The sequence below is a fragment of the Canis lupus genome, chromosome 30 (genome assembly GCF_011100685.1).
Source record: "Canis lupus familiaris isolate Mischka breed German Shepherd chromosome 30, alternate assembly UU_Cfam_GSD_1.0, whole genome shotgun sequence".
Taxonomy (NCBI): Eukaryota; Metazoa; Chordata; class Mammalia; order Carnivora; family Canidae; genus Canis; species Canis lupus.
The window spans coordinates 24,052,609-24,073,772 of record NC_049251.1 but is presented as its reverse complement, the minus strand read 5'-3'; the positions used below and the strand labels follow the sequence as shown (position 1 = coordinate 24,073,772).

Here is a 21,164-nt window from a genome sequence, read left to right as displayed (position 1 = left end):
GCACCCGCGAGCCGGGGTGGGGGGCGGGGGGCGGGGCGGGGCCCGGGGGGCGTGGCCAGAGGCTAAACAGCCTCTCGCTTTGTGGCCGGAAGTTGAACTCCCGGGCAGCGCGACCGCACGCGGCTTCTTTAAAGGCCGGGCGGGCGCGGGCGGCGTCTAGTTGGGTCGTGACCCTCGCGACCTGGGTTGCGTGTGGCCGGGTCAAGGGCTCCAGCGTGGGGAGTCGGCGGTGATGTTTGTGTTATTTGGAAAAGCGCTCGTCCCCGAAGGGCTCTCGGGAGATTTGTTTCCTCTGCTTGTCGCATGGAGAATTGAAGGGATTTCTCACGCGATGCGGATGTTTAAGGGCTGGAGTCTGTCTGTCCGAGGTGTTTGGAGGACTACACCGCACAAATCCCAGTCTCCCCGGGGTTTTGGCTAAGAAACGGGGCTCCCCACCAGCTACTGCTGAAAAACGTCCGCCCTACTTGAGGCGTCAGTGCGGTTGTGGATATTGGCCTGCACGGCCAAAAAAGAGTGGGTGACTTGGGCCAGTAATAATAAATTAGATTGTGCCTGAATTAGCCAAGTCTTTGCGGTTTTGTCAACTTGGCCTCACTTTGGATGGAGTGAGAAGTGCCTATTCCTGAAAGGGTTCTCTAATTAGAGTTGATTCATCTTAAAGCCACGCAATTTTCAGAGAGGACGGAGTAGCCTGGAAGTTTTGTTGGTGACAAAATGGGATTTGGAGCCTATTCTGACCTGTTCTGGACAAGGGGTTCCCCTCCCCCGTCCCCCCCCCCCCTTTTTTTTAAGACTTTCAACATTTTATTAGGCTCAAGGGATACAATAGACAAGATAGGTCTTCCTTCGTAGTTAGGGATATCAATACCTGACACCTAATGAAATAGTATCTTACCTCTTTCGGTTAGAGAAGGTAGACAAAAATACAAACTTGTTCCATTCATTCATTTAGCACAGTTCAGGACCAAGTGCATTGCTGGATACTGTGGCCCTGGGGATGCCACAGAGAAAAAGAGAAAGGGCTTATGTCTTCCTTGGGTTTACTGTCTAGTAATTTTCCGTTGTATTGCTATATTTTTGACACTTGCTTGGGAAGTATGGTTTCCTGAGAATGCAGAAGATGGAGCTTCTTCCACCTTTTTGCATTAACACATTTTTGTGATATTTATCCAACTCTTGGAAAAGAGGAAAGTTTAAAAAGATAATAGCATCTTCAGAATCTTGAATTTAGAAGTTTTGTGTGTTTTTGGTCTCCATGTCAATTTGTAAGCAATAAATACTATGGTTCAAATCAGAATTTTGCCCTGAGAAAAGATTGCAAATGTTAACAGATTTAAGATATATGCTCCTGGAGGTGCCTGGCTGGCTCAGTTGGTAGAGCATGTGACTCTTATTAATCTTGGGGTTGTGAGTTCCAGCTGCTTTGGGTGTAGAGTTCATAAAATATACTCTGCTGGATTAAGCATTTCTTTAAGGCCATTAAGTGCAAATGAGCATACTAGAGATTTCAGGAAATTCAGAATTTAACATAATGCCTTGATTATAGATTTATAAAAGTATATTATAGAGGTACCTAGCTGGCTCAGTCAGTAAAGCATGCAACTCTTAATCTCAGGGTGGTGAGTTTAAGCCCCACATTGGGCATGGAGCCTACTTAAAAAAATAGTATTAAATAAGGGAAGTTATATCAAGAAATTGAATGACGCTCATTTACAGGCCAGAAACCACAGAGCCTAAAAGTACAGAACACATGTCTCAAATAATAGTGTTTCGGATGTGAGGGCGATCTGGCTGCGACATCTGTCACCCCATTGATTGCCAGGGTTGATTCGGCTGATCTGGCTGGCTAGGCGGGTGTCCCCTTCCTCCCTCACCGCTCCATGTGCATCCCTCCCGAAGCTGCGCGCTCGGTCGAAGAGGACGACCATCCCCGATAGAGGAGGACCGTTCTTCGGTCAAGGGTATACGAGTAGCTGCGCTCCCCTGCTAGAACCTCCAAACAAGCTCTCAAATAATAGTGTTTCACTAATTTTTTTTTTTAATCCTGCTTGGCTAGGCCTGTACTCACATTGGTAGTTTTCATTGGTATATGTTTCAAACGCTCACATGCATAATTTAATAATTTATTTATAACAGAAAGAAGCAGAACCAAATTTTCTTTTTATAATGTTGTCAGCAATTACATAAGGCAAAATGAACAGTGGTGAAAATGTATGTATATAATTAAGTTTGTGAAAACATACATATTATTTTTCTTTTTTTTTTTACGTATTATTTTTCTAAGGTGGAGAGTGGCATCTAGGGAGAAATATCAGAAGACAATACGCTGAAAAATGTCTCATTCTTTCTTGCTTATATGTATCTTTACTTAAATGTGAGATAAAATATGCCATTTAAAAATATAATAGTTACTTTCCAACCTTTTAAAATTATTTTTTGGTTACAGATGTAATAGTCTTAAAGTCAAATACTTTATATAAAAACAAAGCAGTTCTTTGCTCCATTCCTCTACACTGTTGAGTCCTGTTCTTTACAAGCAATCCCATTCATCACCTAGATATTCCTTAGCTCCTTATTCCTGAAGTTTTGATTAGCATGATTACACTCAGATTTCTTAATTTAAAAATTGTAGGTTTTGTTTGATTTATTCTTGTAGGAGGTAAGGATTTAGTTCTTTTCTCTCATACCATTCTTCCTCCTCTTGTTCCAGCCTCCCAATTACTTTGAAAGTTTTGATTAAATAAGGTACTCAGAGTTTAAAACATTAGAGTTATGCATTCTTAAAAAGATTTTATGTATTTATTCATGAGAGACACACAGAGAGAGGCCAAGGGAGAAGCAGGCTTCCTGCTAGGAGCCTGATACAGGACTTGATCCTAGGACCCCAGGATCACAACCTGAGCCAAAGGCAGACCCTCGACCACTGAGCCACCCAGGCACCCCGAGTTATATGAGTATTATTTACCATCACTATGATTGTGATTATATTACTTTTCTTCTTAAACTTTTGTTTTTCCTCAAATTAACAGTTACCTCATCATTTTGTTTGCTTGCTTAACTCATCACCTACCATTAACTCAGCCATCGACCTGCCAGCACAGTCAAACATATCAGATTACCTCTCAGATACAGTTTAATTTTGGGTATATCCCTCCTGAAACACAGAAACTTCTGTTCCTGTGATCTAAACTTTTTGTTTAAAGAGCTGCTGTAAAGCTGTCATCCTGGGACTTCCCTTTACTATTGTCTTAGGAGTTCCTTCCTCCTCATTTCCACTTCGGTTCTTTTTTGGATCTCCTGTCTTCTTCTTTCTTTGATTGGTGGAACATATTCTTATTTAGCTTCCTGAGAAAAAGTGTATCGAAAGCACATTTTTTGTAGCTTGTGTATGTCTGAAAAAAGACTTAAAGTCTACATTTATAGTTTAGCTAGACATAAAATTCAATGTTGGAAATACTTTTTCTTCATTTTGAAGTCATTGATCATTGTCTTTTAGCTTCCAGATGATTGTAGTCTGATACTCCAGAATTGTTGTATGTAACCTATGTCTTCTCTCTGAAGTTTGTCTCTTTCTTGGTGTTCTGACATTTCAGTACTTGCTATACTTTTGGGGGGGCCTTGTTTTATTCGTTGGGCTGCATCCTTGGTGATCACATTCAATGTAGAAACATATGTTCTTCACTTCTGGAAAATTTTTTCATTTCTTTGATAATTATTATTTATTCTTTAATTTTATTTATCTTCTTGTTCTACTTTCTAAGAGATTTTCTCAACTTTGTCTTTCAATTCTTTTTTTAATTCTTTTTTAAAATTCTTTTTAATGCATTGTTTACTGCATATATTTAATTTTCAATAATTCTTTCTAGTTCCTTTTTATTGTTTAAAGGCACTTGGCCTTTCATCTCTTAGAATATTGATCACAGTTTTTGATGTATCCTTTATATTCTTCAAAGGTGTTTGAACAATATGCTATAAAAAGCATACTTAGTAGGGAGTTATTCATAGTGCCAGAGAGTAAGATATAGGGAATACAAGTGTGAAACACTGAATTTTTTTCCTTGGAAGGGCAAAATCTGTTTTGGGAAATAAGATATATTTACATGAAATATTGAGAACATAAGTCAATTAATAATTAATACCGAGTGGTGGGGCACCTGGGTGGCTCAGTCAGTTAAGCATCTAACTCTTGATCTCAGCTCAGGTTTTGATCTCAGATCTTTGAGTTCAAGCTCCACACTAGGCATGAAGCCTATTTAAAAAAAAAAAAAAAAAAAGGTACTGAGTGGTACAAGCAATAATAAAAATTCAGATGGGGTGGGATGCCTGGGTGGCTCAGTGGTTAAGCATCCTCCTTTGGCTCAGGGTGTCCTCCTTTGGCTCCTGGAGTCCTGAGATCGAGTCCCACATTGGGCTCCCTGCATGGAGCCTGCTTCTCCCTCTGCCTATGTCTCTGCCTGTGTCTCTCATGAATAAATAAATACAATCTTTAAAAAAAATTCAGATGGGGAAATCTGTTAGCAGAGATAATTGAGGAATTAAGCTACATTATCCTAATTAAAATCACAGACTGTTAATTTAGGCTTAAGAAATCTAAAAAATGCATCTCTAACTCAAAATTATCATTCTTTTAAAGTTCTTTGTTTTTTTAAGTTGGATCTTGACAGGAAAAGATTATGACAGAAAAGTTGGTACTGTCTTTGACTTTTACCCTAATTTATTTACTATTATCTGTGAAGTCTTACTGATGTTATTATACATGCCTTTTCTATTTCACTCATTTATAGCCTCCTCCCTTGCTGAGTCTTTATCATCTTACTACTAGTGTATGTTAGCATTCTAATCTTTCCCCAGCCTATGGTTTTTTCTTCTAAATCCTCATCTCCCATAGAAATAACTCAATAAACAATCTCTACAATTTTTAAACGAAGAAATCAGAGTGTTATCATGTTACTCAGAAATGTGGAGGTAAGGGGGATCCCTGGGTTTATCGGTTTAGCACCTGCTTCGGCCCAGGGCGTGATCCTGGAGTCCGGGCTCCCTGCGTGGAGAAGCGTGGAGCCTGCTTCTCCCTCTGCCTGTGTCTCTGCCTCTCTCTCTCTGTCTCTCATGAATAAATAAATAAAATCTTAAAAAAAAAAAAGAAAAAGAAATGTGGAGGTAAGGAACTAAAGAAGATCTAGGAGTTGAATGGGACTGCCTCTAAAGAATAGCACTCAAAAGTGTAGACGGATAGGGCAGAGAACTGCTTTGTTTTTATATAAAGCATTTGACTTTTGAAACTATTACACCTTGCTTTTATTTTGTTGATGGTTCTACTAAAAACTATTTGAAGATTATTATTAGCTGAACTAAAATTGGGTCAGAGCAGATTGCACAGAGATGGGCCATATACACCTTTACTCCTTTCTTCTTAGCTTTCTACTCAAGATATGATGGTAAAATAGTGAGTTAAAATCAAGTGTTTCCATGTAACTCAAATTGTGCTGGCTCTGGCCCTCAACTGCTTATGCAGAAATTCCAGCCTCCTGCAAAGTACATCCCCTATTTAATTATTTCTGAGAGCCCCCATGAGGAGTCCCACACCTGTTCAGAAACAGATCCAATCCTATGATATTGTCCCAGGTGCTGTTTCTACTCCATGCTGCTTCACCAGATGCTAGTCTGTCCTGCTGATATTAAAGATGCATGATGGTGAATGGAAGAAAATGACCTTCTTTTCCCTTTATTATAGCTCTAAGATGCTAAATATTGGTGAAACAGGTTTTTAAAATTTTATTTACATAGTTTGAGACCTAAATTTAAGAAGGGGACCTAAATTTGCATTCAGATAGGCTATATCAGGAATGAATTCAAGGAATATATTCATTCACCTTCAACTCATAATCCTTATTCCACTGCTCTTATGCCAATGGTTAAAGTTTTGTTATTGGATCAAGTACATTATGCCTTAGGACACCTCTCCTCAAACATACTCCTACCAGTGTAGGAGTGCTAGATTTCTCTCAACTTTAGTACGATTATTCTCAAAGTGTGGTTTTTGGATTCATAGTATTAACATAAGTTGGGACTTGTTAAAAATGAAAATTCTCTAGTACCAACACCTGATCTACAGAAAGAGGAACTCTGTACGGAGCCCAGAGGGCTGTGTTTTAATAAGATCTTTGGGTGATTCTGATTCACAATAAAGTTTGAGAATTACTATTCTAGCATTAGGGGAAGCCTCTCTTCTCCACCCCAATGGCACATAAATAAAACTTAACAAAAGTCTTCTAAATTCACCTTCTAGGGACACTTGGGTGGTTCAGTGGTTAAGCATCTGCCTTCTGCTCAGGGCGTGATCCTGGAGTCCCTGGGATCGATTCCCACATTGGGCTCCCTCCGATGAGCCTGTTTCTCCCTCTACCTGTGTCTCTGCCTCTCTGTGTCTCTCATGAATAAATAGATAAAATCTTTAAAAAGAAATAAAAAAATAAATTCATCTTCTATAGCCAACTTTGTTTATTACATACCCTGAACTCTAGCAAAGGTTATTTTGGCAATTTTTTTCTATATATTCTCCCTTGAGGGGGGTGTATATGTTTGTATACATATGTGGTGTGTGTGTGTGTGTGTGTGTCTATACCTTCAAAGTCATGTTGAAAACCATATTTTTTTTTGAAAACCATATTTTATTATCCTTAATTTCAAAATGCTTATTTGTTCTTGCTTTTCCTGCATTTTCCCACCTTAATATCAGTCTCTGTCACCCAGGCTTAAAACATTTAAAGTACTTTCATTTAGTTTCCTCATGGTCAACAAGTCCTATTTTTAAAATATTTTATTTATTTATTCATGAGAGACAGAGAGGCAGAAACATAGGCAGAGTAAGAAGCAGACTCCATGCAGGGAGCCTGATGCGGGACTCGATCCTGGGACTCCAGGATCATGCCCTGAGCTGAAGGCAACTGCTCAACCACTGAGCCACTCAGGCGTCCCTATTTTTTAATTTAAAATGTTTAATGTAAGTAAATATTTAACTGTACTTTTGTAATGCAAAACCAAAAGATATTCATTTTAGAAAAATTATCTACAAGCAAAAAAGGAAAAACATACTCTTCATCATGCTATGTGGAATGAAGTATTAGAGATAACACTAGAGATACTTCACTCATTGTATGTCCTCAAACCTTTTGAGGCATCAAAACACATGTATATTTTTGTAAACAAAAATTGGACCATTCTGAACGCATTTTTTTTCAGTTATCAATATATCATGAACATCTTGGGATGAGGCTGGCTCAGTTTGTACAACATGTGACTCAATCTCAGGCTGTGAGTTCAAGCCCCACGTTGGATGTGAACTTAGTTAAAAAAAAAAAAACCTCAAAAAATCTATATATATTGTGAACATCTTTAAGCATTAATATACATTCACCTACGTTTCTAATGAATTAATATTCTATTATATGGCTGAATCAATCTCTGCTTTTTGGACATTTAGATTGTTTAATATTATGAATGTCACTAAAATCAATGTCCTTGTAACTGAATCTATTCCTTTAATAGATTTCCAAATGTTTAAGTCAAATCAGGATTTGATTCTTCCTTCAATATTTTATCCAAGCTTTGCTTTCCATTCTCTCTGGTGCTGTCCTAGGTCAGTGAGTGTGTGGGAGTAAACCTGCTAACTGATTTCCCTATAGTTTATTTTTCTTGGAGTACATCATGTATATTGCCACATTAGACAGTGCTTTCATTATTTCCATCCACTACTGAAAAGCTTTAAAGGCACCTTCATCAACCACTAAATATCCTAAATTGGTCTAGCATTCAAAGCCTTTCTTAATCTATCCTCATTCTATATAACAACCTTATCAACTATTAAAATGTAATAATAACCCTTTCTATAAGATTTGGTTTGCTCACTCACTGAACTAATTATACTTATGCAAATTGTTGTCTCATTTTGTTTCCCTAATTCAAAATGTCCTCTCCCTTTTTCTCTTAATTCCAGTTTAGCTTTCAAAGTCTACTCAGATTATGTCCAACTTCCCACTTCAAATTCCCCCTTTTTTACTACACCATTTAAAATACAATTATTGAAAAAAATACAATTATTGAATTTCCTCAGGACTAAGTTTCACTTTCTTAATATTTAAAAATTTCCAGATTCAGAATTAAACATTAAAAAAAATATTTTGTTTATTTGAGAAAAAGAGAGATAGAGCACGAGCAGGGGTGAGAGGCAGAGGGAGAGGGAGATGAAGAAGCAAAGTCCCCACTAAGCATGAAGCCCAATATGGGGCTTGATCCTAGGACTCTGAGGTCATGACATGTGCCGAAGTCAGACACTTAGCTGAATGAGCCATCCAAGCACCCCAGGAATTAAACATTCTGTGAACATTTAATGCTCTTTTCTTCAAAAGCTATTATTAAATCAATGGCATACCTTATAGTTGAGGGTATCTGAGAATCAATATTATTTTTATATGTTGACATTGACTTTCCAAGAGAACTTGGTCTTTTATCTTCATTCTATCCTTCAAGTTTATTTAGATCAGTAATTGTCAAACTGCCGTGTGATTACACTCACATGAGAAGACTGTTAAAACGCATGTTTCTGGGGCACCTGGGTGGCTTAGTTGATTAAGTGTCCAGCTCTTGATTTTGGCTCAGGTCATGATCTCAGGATCATGAGACCAGACCTGTGGGGGCTCAGGACTCAGCAGGGAGGAGTCTTCTTGGGATTCTTACTCTCCATCGGCCTGCCCCTTCAAATAAATAAATAAATAAATAAATAAATAAATAAATAAATCTAAAAAAAAAAAAAAAAAAAAGCATGCTTCTGAACTCCAAGCCCAGGAATTCAGACTCAACAGAATTGGAGAAAAGTCCGGGAATTTGCAATTTTGACAGGCATCCTAAGTGACTCTGATACAGGTATTCCTCAGGCCATATATGGAGAAACACTCACCTAGAACAATAATCAGATAATAACCACTTGCATTGTTGAGAAGTATAGTTAGTAATTGTTAATATGCATATAGTAAGAATTATGACTCATTTGGCTTCTAATGACAATAATGAACCCCTGTAATTATTTATTGAATATCTATAACATGGTACTTTGGGGAACAGAAGGGACTATTAAACATGGTCACACGGAAGCAGCCTCGCATAGTAGGAATTGTGATGAATGGAGACCATGAGACCTAGGACCAACATCTGGTCCTGCATTGACTAATTTTACAAGTTTGGCTAAATTAATTTACTTCTCTTAACATGAGCTTTCACCTTTTGTAAAAGATGAAAAAGACAGAGAGAAATATTAGTGTGAATGTTTTTGCTATGTGTCTTTGTGAATAAAATGGAAACACACAGCAAAGCTCTTCAAATATATTATTGTTGTCACTATCCTCAGATTGGTTACAATCTGGTTAGGAAGACAAGACAGGGATCCCTGGGTGGCGCAGTGGTTTGGCGCCTGCCTCTGGCCCAGGGCGCGATCCTGGAGACCCGAGATCGAGTCCCACATCAGGCTCCCGGTGCATGGAGCCTGCTTCTCCCTCTGCCTGTGTCTCTGCCTCTCTCTCTCTCTCTGTGACTATCATAAATAAATAAAAAAAATTTTTTTAAAAAAAAGGAAGACAAGACATAAGGATCTACAAGTAAAATAAAAATATGACACTCGAGGCAGTACTGGAGACCTACTATGAAATGCTTCCCAGAAAGATGAGAATTAAATAACCAAATCAATATAAAATGAATCAGATTCACTATTTGTTATAATTCCCTTAGAAGACAGGATTCTTTCCAGGTCCAAAAGAAGCAAAAGTAAGATTTAGCAATCAAATCAAAACTTGAATAAATGTAAAAAAGTTGTGGCCTAATCAATTATATTATCCTTGAAAAAAAATAACAAAAAGGGAGATGGTGGTCTACATGGGGTCTAGAGAATATTCCAAAATATAAGGGTTTGTCATAGTGTGTTTCAATAACCATTTAGGGTGGAGCTCACCTGAACAGCTGGATGGCCTGACACCTATCTGGTCCCTTGACCTATTCTAATGTGGCACAGTAAGTTGCATAGTTGGATAAACAAGCCAGTAAAATCATTTAATTAATTTCTTCTGCAGTGATGCTTTGCTTAATAAGCTGCTTTCAATTATGATTTAGCCAACCACGTGTTGAAAGATAAAAAAGAGAATGCAGTGGCTTGTTAACATGAATATCTAACTTGTAGAATAATAAGGTGATGTTTTGATCAAGACATGTCCCTTGAGAGTTGAGTTCCTATAAATTAGTCCTTGTTGGCTGATCATCTCAAGTTGCATGATGAAAAATCAAGCTTCTGATGGGGCTCCTAGGTGGCTCAGTGCGATAAATGCCTGCCTTTGGCTCAGGTCATGATCCTAGAGTCCTACATAGGGCTCCCTGCTCTGTGGGGGGCCTGCATCTTCCTTTCTCTCTGCCTGCAGCTCCCCCTGCTTGTGGTCACACACCCTCTCTCTCTGTCTCTCAGACAAATAAGTAAAATCTTAAAAAAAAAAAACCAAAATCAGGTTTCCGGATCTTCCAAACCAAACAGTAGATTCTGGACCATGCAGTGATAATACAAATGGATTCACCCAGTAATTTAAAAAACCAAACTATAAGATTTAGAGTCAAGCAGACTTAGGTTAGAAGCCTAGACCTCTCTTTCCTCATTTGTAAAATGGAATATGTCTACTCCATAACACTGTTGTGAAGAATAAATGGAATCATGCATGTAAAGTGCTTATTATGGTGCTTTGCACTATGTCAGGAATATTGTCTTAATAGTCTGGAAACCCCCAAATCAGGAGCAGAACAAATATTTGTTGAATGGATGATAACTAATTACCACTGTAACCCTGTAAGTTTTTTTGGAGGGGGTGCTCTCTGCTTTGCTTCAAAACCTCTTTCTCTCTGTGCTCTGTAATATCAGAATAATAATATGAGAATTTCCATAAAGTACAGAGGATTTTTTTTTTTAAAGATTTTATTTATTTATTCATGATAGTCACAGAGAGAGAGAGGCAGAGACACAGGCAGAGGGAGAAGCAGGCTCCATGCACCGGGAGCCCGACGTGGGATTCGATCCCGGGTCTCCAGGATCACGCCCCGGGCCAAAGGCAGGCGCCAAACTGCTGCGCCACCCAGGGATCCCAGTACAGAGGATTAATTGCAGATGAGTGATATAAAAGTTAGGTGTTTTGTGCTAAACTGTGATTGAGATTTGTGGGGCTCCTGGGGTCTAGGAAAACACTTCAGGACTATTTGGAAGTTGATCTAGTTCTGAACACAGAGGTCACAAGCAAAAATTCTGACAGGAATAACACCAGCTGGGGTGACATTAGACCAGCCCATCCAAGGAGGGCAGCCTCTACTCAGTTTCAGCCAATTGAGGTTTTGTTAAAAAAAAGTCTGCTTAACCTCTCAGTTTTCACAGCCAATCTGGAATCTAGGTTTTAATTCAAAAGCTCCTGATTGTTAAATATTAACAGATAATTAAGAAAAAAAAATTAACAAGTCAAACCAAACCTGTCTGTGAGTCCAATTTGGTTTATGAACTACCAGGTCGTGACCAGAACTTTAAAGGCTGTGTAATACTTGTTAAAAGACAAACTGAAGCATATTCAAAAATTTTAAAGACTATTTGAGCAAAAATTAATTCTAATCAGGCAACAAATAATAATAAGCTAGCAGATAGAAAAGCTTGAAAGAACTCCACAAAATGAAAGACTTTTAGAGGCAGATGAGGGTGGAAAGAAGGAAATTATACTAGGGAAAAGGTGGGTTGGTTATTGCAAAGTTAACTCCTTTAGGAGATGGCAGAAGCCTATCTGGCATATTACCTAACTGTGCTGAACAGCCATTTCCTGATTGACTGGGTTAAGATTCCATTTCTGAGAGAGTGGGAATTGCAATTCAGTCTCAGTTTGGTGATGTGAGGCATAGCATAAATGACTCCATTTGGGCCTGTTTTGTTTTTTAACATATTGTATAAGAGGAGAAGAGGTATAAAGAGAAGAAAAAACAGAAGAGAGAAAGTTTATGATGCTTTGGGGTTCTGAAGTATTGACCAGTCTGACTGGATAGAGTAGGAGTTTCATTTAAAAGGCAAGAGAGAGGGATCCCTTGGTGGCGCAGCGGTTTAGTGCCTGCCTTTGGCCCAGGGTGTGATCCTGGAGACCTGGGATCGAGTCCCACGTGGGCTCCCGGTGCATGGAGCCTGCTTCTCCCTCTGCCTGTGTCTCTGCCTCTCTCTCTCTCTCTCTCTCTCTCTCTGTGACTATCATAAATAAATAAAAAAATTAAAAAAAAAATAAAAGGCAAGAGAGAAAAGATTGGACAAGTGAGTTTGTTTTTGTGGAGCACCCTGAACGTTAGATTAAGGTATTAGGTTTTTTTTTTTTTTTTTCAGATTTTATTTATTTATGAGAGACATCGAGAGAGAGAGAGGCAGAGACACAGGCAGAGGGAGAAGCAGGCTCCATGTAGGGAGCCCAATGTGGGACTCGATCCCGGGTCTCCAGGATCACACCCTGAGCTGAAGGTGGGCGCTAAACTGCTGAGCCACCCAGGCTGCCCAAGAAGATATCAGGGGTTTAGGCAGGGAGGGGCCACTCCTAGTTTTTTAATAAATTAGTGAAATGGACCTTATTCTAGCACTAACATTCAATAAATATTTATTGGATATATTTTTGCTAAACTCTCTGAGGCCCTGTTTTTAAAATCCCTTTAACATGTGATTCACTCCCATCTTTAAGAATTAGGAAAGGTATCAGGGGCACCTTGGTGGCTCAGTTGGTTAAGCTTCTGCCTTTGGCTCAGGTCATGATCTCGGGGTCCTGAGATCTGGTCATGATCTTGGAGTTCTGGGATCTAGCCCTGCTTTGGGCTCTCTGCTCAGTGGGGAGTCTGCTTCTCCTTCTCCCTCTGCTTCTCCCCACTGCTCATGTATTCTCTCTCTCTCAAAAAAATAAAGAAAATCTTAAAAAAAAAAGAATTAGGGAAGATATTAAATAAACAAATACAATACAGTTTAATAAAGCTTTACTTATTCTAGAGAGAGAGGGTGAGAGCAGAGTGCCAGGGGAGGGGCACAGGGAGAGGGAAAGGGACAGAAACAGGCTCCCCATGAAGAAGTAGCCCAACCAGGGCCCCATCCCAGGACTCTGAGATCATGACCCAAGCCAAAACCGCAAGTCCAATGCTCCACCAACTGAACCACCCAGATGCCCCTATAGTACAGTTGAATAAAGCTACATTAAAAGTATACAAATGGTAGATATTAAGTTTTGTCTAGAGATTAAGTTAGTGGAGATTTCACAGAAAGATGGCCTGAGCCATATTTTTAATAATATCTATTTCTTTACATTTGAAAGGAAATTGACATTTATTACATGCCTTCTAAATGCCTTAAGTTTTAAATATTATTTTTCACTGTTCTCTTTCCCCAAAAGCTGATTTTCTAAGTCCTTTTCTTTTCTGATCCCTTGGACAGAAAGCAAAATCCTAGCAAAAGTGTCTTAAAATGAATTATTGAAAGGATCTTTTGAGCCTGGTTTTATAGAATATATAGGATAAGTGGGAAAGGCATTCCCCATAGAGGGAATAAAATGTGCAAAGGTATCAAAGAGGGAAGTGATATGTGTGTTTGAGAAGGCAACTGCAGTTGAACATCAGCATATTGTAGTGATTAAAGCACATGCTTTGGAGGAAAATTTAACTTTGGATGTTGGCTCCGCCTCATACCTGCTTTGTGACTTTGGGCAACTTGTTTAAGTTCTTTTTCATAGTTTTTTTTTTTTTTTTTTTAAACACAAACTCTACACCTAACACAGGGCTTGACTTTACAACCCTAAGATCGAGAATTGCATGCTCTACAAACTGAGCCAGCCAGGTGTCTCACTTTTTTTTTTCCTAGATGGTAACTTATTTAAGTTCTTTAAGCTTTCATTTCCTTACTAACTGCCAGCTGTTACTGTTATTCTGGTTTTTGTCCTTGATGCTTTTAGAAGATAAAGTAAGAAAAGAGAGCCATGAAAGACAAATCTGGCAAGGAAAGTAACAACCAGATCATAAGGGCATTGTATTTTATCCTAGGAATAAAAGGATATATATTTTTTAAAAAGACCACTCTGGCAGCAGTTGGGGCAAAAGGTCAAGGAGTGGGTAATGTAAGACAGAGAGACCAGATCTTGGGCTTTGGCCATAGAGATGGGCCGGGGTGATTCATAGGATGGAGATTAAAGATGACTTGACCTACTGGAATGGAAGAGGAGTTAGATAATTGCTTGCATGGGGTTGTCACTAACCAAGATAGCACGTTTAGGAAGGAAAAGTGGTTTGAGTAGGTTGATGTAGGGATTTGTTCGGTTTTGGACATGTATTTGGTGTACCGTAAGGAGTTGGTTAGTAAACGTTAGATATGCAATCATCACAACACCTAAAATTTTTTTTTTTTTTTTTACAACACCTAAAATTTTATAATTACATGTACCATGTAATATTCTCAGTGCTTTACAAGCACTTTACTTAACTCCCCTAGCAGCTCTCTGGAAGGTAGAATTACTTACTATTCTCCCCACTGTAAGAATTACCAAACTGTGGCACAGGTGCCTTAACTTATTCAAGGTTATAGCTGGTACATGGTGCCACTAGGATATAGTTCTGGGACTTGGGACACAAGTATAGGAAAAGTGTTGACTGTGTGGTAGGTATTGGGTTATAATTCAGAATAAGAGAGACCCAGGCTTTGTTTCAATGGAGTTTACATCCTAGTGAGTCATAGACACTTGAGAGTAGTAAAAACTAATCATGCAAGCGAAGAATGAGAAGACAAGAAGTAAAGACCTGAGGAACACCAATATTTAAAGGATAAAGAGAAGAAAAAGCCCTGGGGAAGAGATGCAGAAGGAAGCATAGTTAAAAGTAGGGAGGAGGAAAAAAAAAAAAAAAAAAGTAAGGAGGAGGACATGACCTGAGCATGCTGGGTTGGAGGGAAACTGGAGCAGAAAGGGTCTGCACTGGTGGCTGTGACTGTATTAGGAATTTAGGAAGCACTGCCAACATGTTTGGCTTTAAGAAGCCACTAATAAACTCCTGGATGTTAACCTTCATGAGAACCAGAATTCTATACAGTGACAGAAAGTGGCCCCAGAAGTGAGTCTGAGCAACTCCAAATCACTATTAGAGCCACAGCACCTACTGGTTTTGAGCAAATAGCTGCAGATGAAATGAGAGAGAAATTGGGGTCATACTGCAAACTCAGCAAAGACCGGGACAAGATATATTTAGACATTTCAGTGGAAAGTCTGGCTCAGGTTCATTGTCTAGGATCAGCTGATAACTTATCAACTTAAGGAGTTTAAAGATTACCAGTTCAAAGAAACAAAGGAAGAAGATCTAAAGGATTTTGAAGAATTGGATGGAAAGCTTCCACGGTCAGACCCTTTAAAAGTATAGAAAATTAACACCAAAAAGTATAGAAAAAAGAAAACGCAAAAAGATAAATCAGAATTCAAGTAAAGAGAAGATTAATAATGGATAAGGAGACAAAACAGATGAGAGATATGATAAAAAAAGATTCACTAACAATACCTTAGATTTTCATATCTTAGGTTATTATGAAAATCCAATCATCAAAGAAGAAATCTGAACATTAGTAGGTGATGATTTAGCATCTTGCAAAGACAAGGAGGATGAAAGCTCAAAAGAAGAAACTCATCCTGAAGTGCTGAAGTTTAGAGTCACATGCAACAGGACAGGAGAGAAACTGCTTTTCCTCAAATAAGGCTGCAAGAGATTTTGGGGGTGCTGTTCAAGATTACTTTAAGTGGAAGGCTGACATGACCAACTTTGATGTGGAGGTTCTTTTGAACACCCATGATAAATTGTTGTGGGCATTGCATTGATAGAAGAGAATCTCCACTGAAGAAATATTACATATTTTGAACCTACAACTCTTAGACCTACCTTTGCTAATGGGATGCTCAGGCTCTGTGCTCCTCAACCCATTAATATAATAGTTGATCTGACGTGTGGAACAGAACAATACCAATAGAGGGGGCCACTGAATGGTCTAACTGTTGGCACATTGCTGGTAATAATAATCTGTTGGCTGTGAATAGAGCAGCAGATAATATCTCATCTTTATTGACCAAAAGCCAAAGTAAAGAAGGCAAAGTATCCTGGGGTTTGCCCATAGATGCTGTTCAGTGGGATATCTGAATCTGCCATTGAGAACTGTCTCTGTTGACATTATTGTAACAAATATGCCATTTGGAAGAAGGATGGGCCCCAAAAAGAGAAACTGAAAACTTTATCCAGCTTGCCTAAGGGAGATGAATGGTGTCTGTAGACCACGGACAGGTTGCTGCATTGCTTACTCAGGACAAGAAATGCTTTGCCAAGGCATTACCTGGAATAGGACATGTTTGGTGGAAGGTACATACTGTCTGGGTGAACACAGGGTGTCTTTATTTTTTATTTATTATTATTTTTTAATGTTCTTTTTTTGTATAATTTTTTATTGGAGTTCGATTTGCCAACATATAGCGTAACATAGGGTGTCTTTATTACAACAATTTATCTTCTGAAATGTACACCTCAAGCTTCTATTCTTCCTTCAGAACAAGATGGGGAAAGAACTCCTTAGTGATGCAAAGAATAAAGATGGTTTTTTTTTTTTTAAGAATAAAGATGGTTAATGATATTTGTGCCTCCTAACACTGAGAATGTCAGCATGATGAACTTGGTTTGAGAGAAAAATAGTGTTAATAAAATTGCAGCTTGCAATTTAAAAAAAAAAAAAAAGGAAAATCAGGAAAATGGGCAAGGTCTTGGAAAATACTGGAGGAGAGAATTTTGAGGAATGTTAATCGACCAAGAGGTCTAGTTAGTTAAGGATTCTGAGTGCATAGCGGCATTGATAACTAACAGATCTTTGATGGCGCTGACAAAAGTAGCTTCTTAGGAATGATAGAGGTGGAAGTAAATTGCAGTGCATTGAGTGAGCACTGCAATGCTCTCTAGTGAGAGATTGGAGTGAGATGGTTTAGAAGTCCTGCAGCAGTGTAAGCAAGAGAAATTGTGTAATTGGAGCGACATTAGTGGGAAGGAAACAATTAAAGGCGCAAAAAAGACATTTTCAGGGAAAGAATTAACAGATGGTGGCTGGTTTTGAACAGACAAGGGAAGAAGAGTCTACAGTGATTCCACTGTCCGTGTCAGGTTTTTGGAAGAGCGATGGTGCCATTATCAGATATAGGAATTTAAACATACTGAGTTTGTCATGACAGTGAGACACCCAGAAGGCCGTTTATTAGGAGTTGGAAATTTAAAATATAAGTGTTAAAATGTTTACCAGGATTGGTTTATGTTGTGGAACAAATATTTTCATGTAATATTACTTGTGTAATATTCTGTATATAAGTATATACTTACTTGTTAAATTTCTCATTATTGCAGCATGAGAATAACTTTTCTTATACTGGTGGTATCAAAGCTGTGTATTCTTGCCAAGGAAATAATGCTATTTTTAAAGAAGATTTTATTTATTTATCAGAGAGAGAAAGAGTGAGAGCACAAGCAGGGGGAATGGCAGAGGGAGAAGGAGAAGCAGGCTCCCCACTGAGCAGGGAGCCAGATATGGGGTTCCATTGGACCTGGGTATCCTGACCTGAGCTGAAGGCAGACGCTTAACTGACTGAGTCACCCAGGCACCCCAGGAAATAATACTATTAATTGCTGCTTTTGAGTATTCATGGAAGGACAGTGATATTTATAATTTTTACTAAACAAACACATAGCAATTATTGCCTGCCACTTTACAAAATCAACTAATTTAATCATTGAAAAAAATCCCGTGAGGTAAAGATTTTATCCTTCTTATAAAGAAATGTTGAGGTTAGAAAGGTGAAAGAATTTGGTTAAAGCTACACAGCTTATGCATGGGAGAGCTGGGAGCCAAACCCACTTAGTCTAGGATGGTATAAATGATCACTTTCCCATACATTCTCAAAATCCCAAAAATGTGGTAAGTTACAATTTCAAACAAAATAGCCATTCAAAAACTTGTGACATTTTAACACATTCATTATGAAGCTGGTATGTTATGTATTTATGGTTTAAAACAAGGGGATCCCTGGGTGGCTCAACGGTTTGGCTCCTGCCTTTGGCCCAGGGTGCGATGCTGGAGTCCTGGGATGGAGTGCTGCATGGGGCTCCCAGCGTGGAGCCTGCCTCTCCCTCTGCCTGTGTCTCTGCCTCTCTCTCTCTCTCCGTGTCTATCATGAATTAAAATAAAATAAAATAAAATAATAAAATAAAACAGAAAGGTGGGGTGCCAAAAGGTGGGGTGCCAGTCGGTGGAGTGTGCAACTCTTGATCTCGGGATTGTGGGTTCAAGCCCCAGGTTGGGCATACAGATTACTTTAAAAAACCTTAAGAAACAAGGGATGCCTGGGTGGTTCTTTAAAAAAAAAACCTTAAAAAATAAAATAAAAAGAAATACAATCTTAAGTGTAATTTTCAATGATCGCCTTGGTAATAATGCAAAAGATGATTTTAGATTTTTTTCCAGTTGAATTTATTATTTACTTATTTATTTAAAATTTTTATTTATTTATTTGAGAGAGTGAGAGAGAGAGAATGCACAAGCCAAGGGAGGCAGAGGGGCAGAGGGAGAAATAGACTCCTTGTGGACTCTGGGATCCCAGGACCCTGGGATCATGACCTGAGCTGAAAGCAGAGGCTTAAGCAACTGAGCCACCCAGGTGCCCCTCCAATTGAATTTAAAGAGAAGGTGTTATTTGCTTCTAACCATTATAAATAAATTAATTTTAAAAATAATTATAAAATATTAATTATATAAAATTAAATAACTATAAAAATACTGTGCAATACAAAACATGCCACAAGATAGTCTAATAGCTAGAGAATCATAATTTGTTGACACCACTACAAAAAGAGAATAGTAACAAGCACAGGTGATGTTTGCATATAATTCCTTGTAAGAAAGGAAAAGAAAGAAAAATTTATGAGAATCTGGCATCTTTTGATAATCCCATACATCTCATTATAAATGGATGCTTTTATTTATTATTATTTTTAAAAGATTTTATTTATTAATTCATGAGAGACACAGAGAGAGAGAGAGAGGCAGAGACACAGGCAGAGGGAGAAGCAGGCTCCATGCAGGGAGCCCGATGTGGGACTGGATCCTGGGACTTAAGGATCAGGCCCTGGGCCGAAGGCAGCGCTAAATCCCTGAGCTCCCTGGGCTGCCCTAAATGGATGCTTTTAATGATGGTTTTGTAACTACTAACTGTATTTTCGAGCTTATTAATATTGGAGCAAAACTAAATAATTCAGTTGTCAAACTGACAAAGAAGCTTACATCTTGACTTATGTAAAGGGTAATAAATTTAAAAATATACAGAATAAAAAGTATAGGATTTCAATTAATTATTAGTAATGGTACTATTAATACTTATATTCCCTAATATAGCCTATTCAAACAGGATGCCAAATAGATAATGAGATACAAGTTTTTTTCTCCCTTATTTGCCATATGACTATCTGGAACTAGACAGTGGTGATGGTTGTACAGCAATGTACAATACTAAATGCCACTGAATCCTGTACTTTATTTAATTTCATTTTTTTCCAGCTTCATCAAGATATAACAATATATAACATTGTATAAGTTTAAGGTACATAATGTGTTGTTTTGATACACATATTGCAAAGTGATTATCACAGTGGGGTTATGTAACACCTCCATCACATCACATCACATCACATAATTATCATTTCATTTTTGTTGTGATAATATCTTAAGTTCACTCTCTTAGCAACTTTCAAGTATATAATACAATATTATTAACTATAGTCCTCATGTTGTTCATTAGAGTTCCAGAATTCACTCATCTTTTAACTGGAAGTTTGTCCCTTTTTTTTTTTTTTTTTAAGATTTTATTTATTTATTCTTGAGAGACACAGAGAGAAGCAGAGATATAGACAGAGGGAGGAGCAGCCTCCTCACAGGGAGCCCGATGTGGAACTTGATCCCTGAACCGGGATCACGCCCTGAGCCAAAGGCAGACGCTCAACCACTGAGCCACCCAGGTGTTCCTCTACTTCTTTCTCATGGAGCTCAAACTTACAACCCCTGAGATCAAAAGCTGCATGCTCTACCGACTGAATTAGCCAGGCACCCCAACTTTTAACTTTTTGAGGAACCCCCATACTGTCTTCCACAGTGGCTGCACCAATCTGCATTCCTACCAACAGTGCACAAGTAAGTGTTCCTTTTTCTCCACCTCCTCACTAACACTTGTTAATTTCCTATGTTTTTTATTTTAGCTATTCTGATATACAGTGATGTATCATTGAAGTTTTTATCTGTGTTTCTTTTATGATTAGTGATGATGAGCAACTTTTCATGTGTTTGTTGGCCATCTGTAGGTCTTCTTTGAAAAAATGTCTATTGAGGACCTCTGCCTATTTTTAAATTAGATAGTTTGTTTCTTTGCTGCTGAGTTGTAGAATTTTTTTTTTTTAAAGATTTTATTTATTTATTCATGATAGTCACACAGAGAGAGAGAGAGAGAGAGAGGCAGAGACACAGGCAGAGGGAGAAGCAGGCTCCATGCACCGGGAGCCCGACGTGGCATTCGATCCCGGGCCTCCAGGATCGCGCCCTGGGCCAAAGGCAGGCGCCAAACCGCTGCGCCACCCAGGGATCCCGTAGAATTTCTTTATATATTTTTGGATACTAACCAGGTATCAGAAACACGATTTACAAGTATCTTCTCTCATTGGGTAGGTTGCCTTTTCATTCTGCTGATTCTTTCCTTCTGCAGAATCTCTCTAGTTTGATGTAGTCCCAGTTATTTGGCTTTTATTGCTTGTGCTTTTGGTGTCATAATAATAATAAGAAGAAAATCATTGCCAAGACCAGTGTCAGGAGATTTTCCCCTGTTTTCTTCTAGAAGTTTTACAATTTTAGGTCCTAATCCGGGAATAAGAGTTTAAAGAACCAAAGTGAGTTACTGAGAAACCAAACATGAGCTTCAAAGAAGTTAGGGTGAAGATCAGAGAGTTCTCTCCAGAGCTGGGAAAAAGAGTGGCATAAAGTGGACACATTTTGG

The 21,164-nt window shown here is 38.5% G+C and overlaps 1 pseudogene; it reads left to right on the top strand.

The window, feature by feature from the left end:
• Positions 1-331: 331 nt before the first annotated feature.
• On the top strand, positions 332-16,666 carry LOC100688044 (annotated as a pseudogene).
• The last annotated feature ends 4,498 nt before the right edge of the window (positions 16,667-21,164 follow it).